At 36.4% G+C, this 11506-nt stretch overlaps 1 non-coding gene across 1 annotated transcript; it reads right to left on the reverse strand.

The window, feature by feature from the left end:
- Window positions 1-8432: 8432 nt before the first annotated feature.
- LOC111474662 lies at window positions 8433-8572 on the reverse strand. Its single transcript, XR_002716117.1, has one exon. It is a non-coding gene; the product is annotated as a small nucleolar RNA Z247 (small nucleolar RNA).
- Window positions 8573-11506: the final 2934 nt, after the last annotated feature.

Consider the following 11506-nt stretch of genomic DNA (forward strand, 5'->3'; position numbering starts at 1 on the left):
GAATTAATATTTTACATTGGATTGTGTTATGAATAATGGAAGGTTGATATTAAAAGTAAATAAATAAGAAAATTTTTTAAATTCATTTATTTAAAATTTTTAATATAATAATAATTCAAAATTTATTATAAATATAATAATATAATAATAATAAAAGCTTGGTGAGTAACTACCCAAATTTTAAAATATAATAATATAATAATAATAAAAATCGATGTAACGATTAGATTCAAATTTATATTTTGTCAAAATAATTTTATTTATAAATATAATAATAAGAAAAACTCCACCATTTGTTACTCTTCCAACATTATAAATGTCATACTTTGATATATTTTGATTTGTCCATCATTTTGATTTTGTTGCCACATCATCACGTCGGGTATGTTGTCTCGATTCTAATTTCTTCGTTTTAGCTCTGATTTGAGTAATTGAAAAGTTGTTGTAATCGTTATTCCCGACCTTATACTGTGGACAGTTCAAAATACTTAAAATAGTTAGTAATTAAAAGTAGGTTTGGTATCATCAAAAAAATCAGTCAATTAATTGATTGAAATTAATTAAATTGAGATCAAGGGCCAAAAAGCCAACATTGATGAGTGTCTTGAAAATAATAGGAAGTCTTGATTTGTAAAGGATATCTCTACCACCCAAAAAAATCAAATCATTAGTCAAATAAACTCCGTGCTTAAGTCTTATTGACCCAAGGGCAGATCTCATACGAAAACGTGACGCATCAAATATCGGATATGGAGGTATCTAAAATTGTCAAAGAGGACAAAGAATCAATTATCATATTTCATTCAAAAGCCTCGAATAATACCATACAAATTACAAAACAGTAAAAAAAATATATATTATTTCCATTGTACTATGTGTACAATTTTAAAGGAAATTTAAAATAAATCCAGCATATTTGTCACACTTTTAAGTTCAATTACAATAAATAAAGAAAAGAATTGAGTGACAATAAAATATCACTTGACATTGGAATGTAATTTGAAGACTTTTTTATCTTTGGGAGTTGAATTACATTTAAGATTATTTATGTCATGTCTTATTTTCTTCGATTTGTATTTAATAGCTTTTGGTAGTTTGTAGATGAACTACATTATGTTTGAATTATCTTTTTGGCATATTTAAATGCTTGTAATATTCAAGTTTGAAAACACTGTGGAATACAAAAACTGTGTTTGAAACTATTTGAGTGTTATGTTTCTTTCAAACCTTGTTTTAGGTTTGGTGTTAAAATCTATTCATTGGATTAGTCATGATCAAGCTAATTCTTGAGTGAGTCGTCTTGAAATCTAAGAGTGACAATTATAGATTCCAAGTTCAATCTAAGAGTTATTTATCCTTCTAACCTACTCTTAGTTGAAATCAATTCGTTATGTTAGCTTTCTTTGTGAAAGTTTGCAAGGATACTACGACCTCTAGCTTTGCAAAATCCAGCGTTGTTGGCGCTTATCAAAATCGCTGCCAAAATAAAGTTTAACAAGTGGTTCTATGGTGTAGTGGTTAGCACTTTCGACTTTGAATCTAACGACCTGTGTTTAATTTCCGATAGGTAATCCACCAATTTATACAAAATTGGTCCATAGCCGATTCAGTAGGGTCACTTTTGGACCGATATTCTGTAGAAGGGGTCACTAAGGTTGAGATCATACAAAATGGGTCCATAGCTCAATGTTAGAGCATTTGATTGCAGATCAATGGGTCCATAGCTCAATGTTAGAATATTTGACTGCCGATCAAGAGGTCACCAATTCGAACCTATTGCAGATCAATTGGTCCATGGCAAACTTATTTTATAGAGCTTTCCTTTTTATTTAAGATTTTGATATTTAAGAAAAGAGAAAATGAATAAAAATAGGAGACATTTTATAGATTTAGGAATGAAATAAGGGTATTTAAAAAGCTAAAAAAACAAGGAGATGAAATAGTAATGGGTCATAGGTTAAAGAAGAGGAGTGAGTGAAAACCAAAAGGGAGATGATTTATGCAACTCACTAATAGTTAGAACCCACCCATTTCCGGTGGGTTCTCAAAGCACGGATTGCAAGTTAAAAGAGGTTGAAAACAAAGTAAAATGTTTTCTCGAAATAAAAAAAGAATTAAAATATAATAAACATACATATTTACATTATATTCAAAAGAGAGTTTATAGGTTCAAAGTACAAATAAGGGAAAGGTTAAAAAAAATCATTTTAAAACATCAAAAATAGTTTTGGTGGGTGTTGTTGGTCTAGGGCAACTACTCTGAGTTACATGAAAAATATGGAAAACATGGAGTGAGTACAAGACTCAGAAATGTACTCAGCCTAATTGTAAGTTTTTAACCATGTTCATAGTGGGTGTTTGGATACCACACTCTTTTCTTAATGATATCTTGGTTCTTGTTCGAGTAAGTAGCCAGATTGTAAGTTTTTAACCATGTTCATAGTGGGTGCTTGGATATCACACTCTTTTCTTAATGATATCTTGGTTCTTGTTCGAGTATGTAGCCAAATTGTAAGTTTTTAACCATGTTCATAGTGGGTGCTTGGATACCACACTCTTTTATTAATGATATCTTGGTTCTTGTTCGAGAATAGTGGCCCTTGGGTTCTAAGTACATGGTTCTATGTGGTGGAGGACTTTGGAATAAGGTTTGGAATCGATAATTATTCTTATTTCTTTTCCTTTAGACACTCAGTGGTCGGGAGCAAATCGAACAAAGTGTCTGTCTAAAATAAATGGTTGTTAAATGCTCTACCACTGAGCTATGGACCCATTTTCCATGATTTCAACCTTAGTGACCCCTTCTATAGAGTGTCAGTCCAAAAGTGTAATAAGTGTCTGTCCAAAATAGAAGGGCCCAACCAAGTTCAAATAGGTGACCGGTCAAATTCTCTACCACTTAGCCATGGATCTATTTTGTAGGATTTTAACCATAGTGACCCCTTAGACATAGTGTCGGTCCTAAAAGTGTAACAAATTTCTATCCAAGATAGAAGGGCCCAACTAGGTTCGAATTGGTGACCTCTTGATCGGCAGTCAAATGTTCTAACATTGAGCTATGGACCCATTGATCTACAGTCAAATGCTCTAACATTGAGCTATAGACCCATTTTGTATGATATCAACCTTAGTGACCCCTTCTACAGATTATCGGTCCAAAAGTGACTCTACCGAATTGGCTATGGACCAATTTTGTATAAATTGGTGGATTACCTATCGGGAATTAAATACAGTTCGTTAGATTCAAAGTCGAAAGTGCTAACCACTACACCATAGAACCACTTGTTAAACTTTATTTTGGCAGCGATTTTGATAAGCGCCAATAACGCTGGATTTTGCAAAGCTAAAGGTCGTAGTATCCTTCCAAACTTTCACAAAGAAAGCTAACTTAACAAATTGATTTCAACCCAGGGTGGGTTAGAAGGATAAATAACTCTTAGATTGAATTGGGAATCTATGATTGTCACTCTTAGATTCCAAGACGACTCACACAAGAATTAGCTTGATCATGACTAATCCAATGAATAGACTTTAACACCAAACCTTAAACAAGGTTTGAAAGAAACATAACACCCAAATGATTTCAAACACAGTTTTTGTATGCCAAAAAGATAATTCAAACATAATGTAGTTCATCTACAAACTACCAAAAGCTATTAAATACAAATTGAAAAAATAAAGACATAACATAAATAATCTTAAATGTAATTCAACTCCCAAAGATAAAAAGTCTTCAAATTACATTCCAATGTTAAGTGATATTTTATTGCCACTCAATTCTTTATTGATTTATTGTAATTGAACTTAAAAGTGTAACAAATACCCGGATTTATTTTAAATTTCCTTTAAAAATTTTGTACACAAGAGTACAATGGAAATAATATATATATATATATATATTTATATATTTACTGTTTTGTAATTTGTATGGTATTATTCGAGCCTTTTGAATGAAATATGATAATTGATTCATTGTCCTCTTTGATAATTTTAGATACCTCCATATCCGATATTTGATGCGTCATGTTTCACTATGAGGTCTGCCCTTGGGTCAATAAGACTTAAGTAGAGAGTTTATTTGACTAATGATTTGATTTTTTTGGGTTGTAGAGATATCCCTTACAAATCAAGAGATTGTATTATTTTGAAGACACTCATCAAGACATTTGTAAATGTGCATGATATCTTAAAGGATTTAAGACACATAATTGAGAGAACCTAAATTTTTTTTGAAGTTGGCTTTTCTAGGATACGTCATCACGAAAGTTTGAGACAAACTCAATGGACCATTGAATGGGTTTTATAAGGCTCAAATAAATTTAAAATCCAAGAAAAAGATATGAGTTTGATATTATTTAATTTTGGGTATGGACACAACTAGCTGATTTCTTTAATGAATGTAGGTAGAAGTTTAAAGTGTTGATCTTAATGGTTTTAGAAAATATCAACACATCATCAATATAAACTATTAAAAATTTTTGAAAGGATTGAAAATATCATTCATAATCTTCAGAAATTCGGATGGAGCGTTTTTTAGGCTAAATGACATGATGTTCCTCTCATATTTTCTAAACTTGACATTAAATGCTATTTTATATTTGTCCTTTTAGGAAATTAGAATTTTCCTAAATCTCAATTTTATATCGAATTTTATAAAAACATTTAACTCTAAATTCTTTTTATCAAATCATTTTTGTTTTGGATTGGATATCTTATTTATTCTAAAACCTTATACAAAGGTTTGTAGTTAATTACCAGTATCAGAATTTCTGGTTTATTTTCACCATGTTGTTAACCTAAAATGTCAGACATGACCACATGCTCTTTGAAGACCTTATCAGCTTCCTCCGCAAAATATCACCTAAAATGTCAGAGTATTTAGTGTTTGATGCTTTTTGACTTAACCCTAGGGTTTTATTTACAGTGAACTTGTGGTAATTTTTGTCAAATTATATATTTGAATACCTTATCAGATTGCACCTAAAATTGCTAAATGAAGGAGCTGACAATGACTTTGTCATGATATTGGCGAGCTGATCCTTGGAAGAAATTAGTCGAACATCAAGCTGACGAGTCGATACTCGTTCACGAACGAAGTGATAACCAACCTCAACATGCTTTGTTCGTCGATGAAAGATTGGATTGGCGGACAGGTAGGTGGCACCATTGTTGTCACACCACAGGCTAGGCGCTCGCGCTTGCGAGATCCCGAGCTCACACAAGAGAATTTGGATCCAAATTAATTCGGTAGTGGCATCAGCAACTGCCTTATATTCGGCCTCAGTACTAGAATGAGAAACTGTTGATTGTTTCTTCAAACTCCAAGAGATAAGATTGCCACCAAAAAAGATCACATAGCCTCCAGTGCTTCGACGATCATCAGGATTTCAGGCCCAATCAGCATCTGAAAAGGAACTCAACAAATCAGTGCTGGACTTTGTAAGACACAAACCCATATCAATAGTGTCATGTAGATAACAGAGAATTCGTTTGACTGCCGCCCAATGTATAGATGTTGGGGAGGACATGAACTAACACACTCTATTGACATAGAATGATATATCAGGACGTGTCAGAGACAAATATTCGAGAGCACCAATGACACTCCGATAGCGAGTAGTATCCTCAGGCGAAAGCTTTTCACCACCATCCAATAACAACTTCTCACTAGTAAGCATAGGTGTGGGCACACCTTTGGAGGTGAGCATATTGGTTCTAGACAATAAATCTTGAATGTATTTATGTTGTGTCAGAATAAGTCCATTAGAAGTATGGCGGACCTCAATCCCAAGAAAATAACTCAAAATTCCAAGATCTTTGACGGCAAAATCATCCTGAAGCTGTGTAAGAATTTCTCAGTAGCCGTAGAAGATGAGCTGATAATAATAATGTCATCAACATAGATGAGGATATACATCTGAATGCGCGTCTTGTTAAAAATAAAAAGAGAAACATCAGCCTTTGAAGGTGTAAAATCCAGTTGTAATAGTTTGGAGCGAAGACGAGAAAACCAGGCACGCGGAGCTTGTTTAAGACCATAAAGCAACTTATCCAACTTGTAGTGATAACCAGGGTGTTGAGAATCCACGAATCCAGGGGGCTGCTTCATAATATCTTCATTAAGAAAGCCATGAAGAAAAGAATTTTGAGTATCAATCTGCCGAATAGCCCAACCACGAGAAATAGCAAGAGACAATAAGAGCCGAATGGTAGTGGGCTTAACAATTGGACTAAAGGTATCATCATAATCAACGCCATACTGCTGTTTAAAACATTTAGCAACCAGGCGTGCTTTGTAGCGATCAATAGAGCCATCTGGCTTTTACTTGAGTTTGAAAACTCATTTGCAATCAATAATGTTAAGACCAGCACGAGGAGGAACTAAGTGTCATGTCTTATTTTTTTGAAGTGTCTGAAATTTATCATTCATTTCCTGACGCCAGAGGGGATGCTCCATAGCAGTAATATGTGAAGTAGATTCAGAGGCAGAAGACCGAATTACAAAATATGTTATTGTTCCATCTCTACGCACCTTGGGTTTCTTGATATTGTGCTTCAATCGAGTACTATACGGATGAGTAGTAGGTGCAGGATCCACATTTGAGGGGACAGTCGTATCAGCCGTTGCGAGAGGAGCAACCGATGCTACAGTAGTTGGTTAACCATCGTTCAAGGATTTGACCAGGCATTGTGCAATATCATCTGCTGGCGGAGGAGCTGAGGCCTCAATTATTGGCGGAACAACCAACGCCGATTTGCATGGCAGCGACACGGAGGATTGCTGCGGCAATTCCGAAGCTGATGTAGACACCAAATTTTTTGCATCCAAAGAGTTAGTAGGCACAGACATATGCATGTGATCATTCTCTAAATTAGTACTGCTATTACCCAAATGATTGGGGAAGAATTAGGTGGAGCTCTCTTGAATGGAAAAACATTTTCATCAAATATGACGTCTCTAGACATATTGACACGACCAGATTCGGTGTCAAGACACTTATACCCTTTTATGTAAAGAACTGTAGCCTAGAAAGACCAGATTCGGTGTCAAGACACTTATACCCTTTTATGTCCGGAGATGAGGCCAACAAGCACACCAAAATTTTTGTAATAAGGAGTAATTTGCTAGGGTATGAAAAAGATGCTTTAAGGGGCTAGGCCAGTTTCAACAATATGATGGTACTTGCGTTCAGTAGGCCCATTTTGTTGGCGTGTGTGAGGGCACGAAACATGATGAGCAATTCCAAGGGAACGAAAAAATGTGTTATGAATTTTCAGATATTCCCCACCCCAATCAGATTGACCCACTTGATTTTAGTATCTAGAAGGCGCTCAAGATGAGCTTGGAATTGCAAAAATATACGAGGAGCTTTTGTACGATCATGCATCAAATAAATCCATGAAAATTTACTGAAATCATCAATGAAGCTAATATAATATTTAAAACCCCCAACAGATGGAGGTGCAGGGCCCAAAACATCCGAAAAATAAGTTCCAAAGATGACGAAGACCTATGGGAAGAACTAGTATATGGTAACTGAGGACTTTTTGCTGATTGACACGCATTACAAATTGACAAAGATGACTCACTAGCACACAGAATATTATTGAGACGCAAAATTGATTTTACTACTTGAGATGAAGGATGTCCAAGATGTGCATGCCATTGGGCATGAGTAGTAGATCTGCTCACCAAGGCATGCTTGAGATCATCGACATCGGATGGCTTAATAGGATAAAGACCAAATTTACACCTCCCATCTAGGAGACTTTTCCTTGACCGTCGATCCTTAATAGAAAAATGTCAAGGATGGAATTCAAAAAATACGTTATTATCACGAGAAAATTTATGAACGGAAAGAAGATGTTTGGAAATTTCAGGCACATGCAAAATATTACACAATGCAAAAGGACGAGTAGCAGTATTAATTAGAGAATGACAAGTATGCAAAACACGCAAACATGCTCCATTGCCAACTTTAACTTGTTCACCTCCATGATAGCATTCACGCACAGCAAGACGATCCATGTCACTGGTGATATGATCCGTCGCGCCTGTGTCACTGTACCAATTTGGGTCAATCTTGTAAGACGAAGTAGCCGACAGTATCGTAGTTGGAGTAGAAGAAGGTTCATCTTGATAGGACTCATCCATCCTATGCCAGCAGCAGATAGCAGTATGCCCCACTTTGCCGCAGATCTGGCAGGAAGGACAAGCAGAAGGGTCACGACGATCATCAGCAGGACGAGAGGGTGCATAACCTTGAGAACGACCACGACCACGATCCCTATGCCCACGATTCTTCTACTGACCACCACGACCAACATAATTGGCAGAAGATCCAAGATTTAACTGAAGTTCAGCACGACCAGTACAATTGGCAAAAGATCCCGGATTTAACTAAAGTTCAGCCTGGTGTTGTAGTTGGCGAGCTTCAAACGTCATTAGATGTGCAAACACATCATCAAGCGTGAGGGCTTCACTCTTGGTAGTCATTGAGGTGACGAAGGGATCCTAGTCAGGGCCAAGACAAGCGAGAAGATACGCGATCACATCATCATCCTGCAAGGCAGAGCCGGTGGCAGCCAGCTCGGTGGCCAGCCCTTTGATCTTGCAAAAATAATTTGCAGCAGATTGATCTCTTTTCTTGGACGTGGCGAGCTCAACACGAATATAAGTAATGCGAGCACGAGTTGACGACAAAAATATCCGCTGCAGAGTATCCCACGCCTCCTTGGACGTAGTAGCAGCAACTACATCGTGAAGAATCTCCTCAGACATGGAGGAGAGAAGGCCGCTAAGGACCTATTGATCCTGATCATACCACTGATATAGGCAGGATTAGAGACCAGCTCAGCACCAGCAGCAGTCGAGGAAGGGACCAGCTTGGCAGGTGCGGCATTCGTGCCATCAAGGTAGCCCATAAGCTTCGTACTCCGTAGGTAGGGGAGGAGCTGGGCGTGCCATATGATGAAGTTGTTTTTGGTTAGACGAATTGTGATAGCATGGTGTAGAGAGATTGGGCCAAAGGTCGCCATGGTAGTTGAGATGGTATTGGAGATGGTAGATGGGGAGGAGGAAGAAGATATGGTAGACATTTAAAAAATAAACGTTAGCTCTTATACCATGTTAAGTTGAATGGCACAATGACCTCACCTAGGGTCACGACCTCATGTATTTATAGATGTGTATAATGAAGATTACATTCTAAATCATAGATTTAGTAACAAACCATAAAATCATATATTTGGTAACAAATCAGTAAAACATAGATTTGGTAACAAACTAGTAAACCACTAGATTATCTTACTATATACAAATATGATTTATACTACGTTTAACAAGGTTGAGGTGATTCAAATGGTTGATGTGATAATCCAGTCATTTTTAAGGTTTCTTTTGTTGAACGCCATCATGGCTGAGATGACTAAGATGAGCACCCGAGTGAGTTTGACAAGCAGGGTCGTAGAGAACCACACCCCAAGCCAAGCTCATGTTGGGCAACAAACTCTAAATCGAAAAACACACTCTTAAATGAGAACCGGGATGCTAAGGAATTAAAAAACTTTATTTTTGACGTAGAACAATATTCGAAGGTTACAGGAACTTGCTCATAGGATCTAAGAGTAACGTTGGCCACAATGCATCTCATGGACGTTGGCGTTCGAAGAATGATGATATAAAAAATGGGTCATGCATCATAAACTCATGGGAAGACCGTTGATGGAATCGATGCATTCGAAGCTCCCCTGGATGGGTTGCCAATTAAAGACCTTAGTTTGATGTTGACTCTTTTGAAGAAAAAACCAAACGATCGAACACCTCGAAATGTCGTGGTAGCTCTAAGAACTCTATCATACGACCTAAGAGTTGAGGGCTACAGGAACTTTCTCATATGACCTAAGAGTTACATTAGCCGCAATGCATCTCATGGACGATGTAAAACTATGGTAGTGCTCGAAGGTGAATGGTATAAAAAATGGGTCATGAACCATAAACTCATTGGAAGATCGTTGATGGAATCGATGCAATTGACGCTCCCCTAGATGGGTTGCCAATCAAAGACCTAACATTTGATGTTGACTCTTTTGAAGAAAGAGCCACACAATCAAACAGCTCAAAACGTCGCGGTAACTCTAAGAACTTTAACACACATAGGGAAGGACGTGTCGAAGAGTTAGACATTAAGCAAAAGATCATGCTAAAACTCTTTAACGATCTGACAAAAGACTTCAGGACATCTACACCAAAAATTCATTGTTGTCCAGCGGTCAGGATATTTGGCTTTCACCCAGCAGGCCTGGGTTTGATTATCGGCAATGGAATATTATTTTCTTATTTCATCTTATTTTACAGTTTCTATCTTTGATTAAACAGACTTTTATGAACTTCGTACCTTTGTTAGAGTTATATTATATATATTTGGTTCAATTTCAACTACTGGGTTGAGGTGATTCAAATGGTTAATGCGATAATCGGACTATTTTCGAGGTCTCTCTTGTTGAACACCATCATGGTTGAGATTAGCACCCAAGTGAGTTTGACAAGGAGACCCGAATTTAAACTTTACCTACGTTTGAAAGGCACTATAATAGTCAAGGTCAATGGTATTTTAGATTAAAAAGACTTTTATGAACTTTGTACCTTTGTTAATGTTACTTTGAACGTTTATTTGTGTACTTTGTACGTTTATTTGTGTTACTTTGTACCTTTGTTAGTGTTATGTTGTAGACATTTCGTCAAGTTCAACAAGTGGGGTTGAGGTAATTCAAATGGTTAATGTTACTTTATTTGATTTAAATTGTTAATGTGATAATTTAGTTGAACAGTTACTGGTTATTTCCAAGGACTCTCTTATTGAATGCCAATAAGGCTGAAATGATTGAGATGAGCACCCAAGTGAGTTTGAAAACAGTGAAATAAAATCAATAAAATTGAAAAAAATTGGAAAAAAATGAGCCTTATGACACTTCCTTCAACTCGAAGGGCGGTAAACCAAGGATTCCTTCGCCCAAGACCCACGATCCAACTCCCAACATGAAAATGATAAGCTATAGAATCATTCCAAGAACCTCAATGGATGGGTTACAAACTCTCATTACCAATCTCGACAACTGGACGTGTCATCGGCATTAGAAAAACAACAGCATCAGAGCAAGTCATGGGGATAGAAGATCTCGTTGAAGGATGATAGACCAACCATAATCTTCAGCCCAACGAGCCAAGCTTTTGTAGAAGCAAGAACCCTTGTATTAAAGAAATTACCACCTTCTTATACAAAATTTGGATCAACCAAGATATAAAAGCTAGAATTAGATTATGAGATCCAACCATGAGAAGCAAGATTTTGAACCTTTTTCTAAATTGAGTCACTCCAAATCAAACTTGATCCATGCTTGATTAAATTACTCAGATGCAATCTACCACAAGAATTGCATGAAACTTAGAAACGACAAAGATATGTTCACATTTCTATAAGGGGGAACGTCTCAACTTGAGAGATCA

This window comes from Cucurbita maxima, unplaced genomic scaffold (genome assembly GCF_002738345.1).
Source record: "Cucurbita maxima cultivar Rimu unplaced genomic scaffold, Cmax_1.0 Cma_Scf00497, whole genome shotgun sequence".
NCBI lineage: Eukaryota > Viridiplantae > Streptophyta > Magnoliopsida > Cucurbitales > Cucurbitaceae > Cucurbita > Cucurbita maxima.